A 1,376-nucleotide genomic window follows, 5' to 3' on the forward strand; every position below is an offset into this window, starting at 1 on the left:
AAATGGAGCTCGCCCCAGCCCGTCCTTATTCTTTTAAAGAGGATAAAAAATTAACTTCGCCGCCATTACTACCAGCTTTAAAAGACTGCCATGGGCACGGAAAAAAACACACTACAGATGACTTTTCTGGAACCGAAGCAGAGATTCCTTTACGAACCAACTGATAAAGCTCAGCCAGTGAATACTGTTAACAGAATGTGAAAGCACGATCAACTTTGTAACTGCTACCACAGGAAAAACAGCAAGAAGCAGGCTCCATTCCCCATTTAAATCTGTCGTGCGAGGCATGCTTTTTGCACGCATGAAGTAAATCCCACGATTGCTTTTGAACTTGGACAAAGTACTTCCAAAGGAGCGCTATGCGCAAAGATTTAACAAGCTCAATCCCCGCCGACGATTTGGTGTGAAGAAGCAGAACATTCAAGTTTCACAGACAGAAGCAGCACGCCAGCACAGCCAACATTAAAACGGAGGGCACACTACGATTTGCATTGACACAATAGAGATCTGGGCAGACATCGTTCCCTGCATAACGCAAAAAGTGGCAAAGCGCTTTTGGGTTGAGAGGACGCAAGAAAGTTTTTGTTTTGTGCCTTGATGTCAAGCTGAGATAGTATCTTTAAACACTTTGCTTAGTTTCTCGAGAGACTGCCAAAAAGCAGTTCCCTCCCTTTCGTCTGAAGCCAGCTGAAAGGGGGTCTCGACAGAAGCACCTGGCAGCGGTGGGATTCGAACCCACGCCCCCGAAAAGACTGGAGCCTTAGTCCAGCGCCTTAGACCGCTCGGCCACGCTACCCGCTGTGCACTGTCTCTTTGTCTCATTACTTGCCCGGAGGAAGCCGGGTGGGTTTTGCTCTTGTCACCCGACTTAGTGGCGTTATGACCGTGGAACCGACTGCACCTGCTTTTTCTGAGATGCTTCCCCTCTCATGGCGAGATCTCGACTTCTTTAACACCTCTGGATAAAGATCTTCTGTGGAGCAGGTTTCAGACCTCTGCGTACAGCACCCTTGATGTCATTTTATTTTTACAGCAGCCGCATCCGGAAAGTTGTGTCTTTTACGTTTTATTTGAACAACAAAACTACATACAATACAAACAAGAGCACATATAACGTATCAAGAAAATCATTAAGGGCACATGCTATAATACAATTACACTTTATGAAAAACGATTACACAAAGGTATTCGGGTTTGCTTGAACCTTTAAAAAAAGTGATCTGAAACTACCCAGCTTACAATCTCTGAGGTAGTTGTCACTAAACTTGGACGTGATGTGCCACACATGTGCCATGTGCCTTTACTTTTGTAAAAAACTGGTATCGGGAAAATTAAAGTCGAAACCCAAAACAGTAACATATTTAAGAGTAAATGCC

At 44.7% G+C, this 1,376-nt stretch overlaps 1 non-coding gene across 1 annotated transcript; it reads right to left on the reverse strand.

The window, feature by feature from the left end:
- Nucleotides 1-714: 714 nt before the first annotated feature.
- On the reverse strand, nt 715-796 carry trnal-aag (transfer RNA leucine (anticodon AAG)). Its single transcript has one exon. It is a non-coding gene; the product is annotated as a tRNA-Leu (tRNA).
- Between the last annotated feature and the right edge of the window lie 580 nt (nt 797-1,376).

Source organism: Lepisosteus oculatus, chromosome 14, assembly GCF_040954835.1.
Source record: "Lepisosteus oculatus isolate fLepOcu1 chromosome 14, fLepOcu1.hap2, whole genome shotgun sequence".
NCBI lineage: Eukaryota > Metazoa > Chordata > Actinopteri > Semionotiformes > Lepisosteidae > Lepisosteus > Lepisosteus oculatus.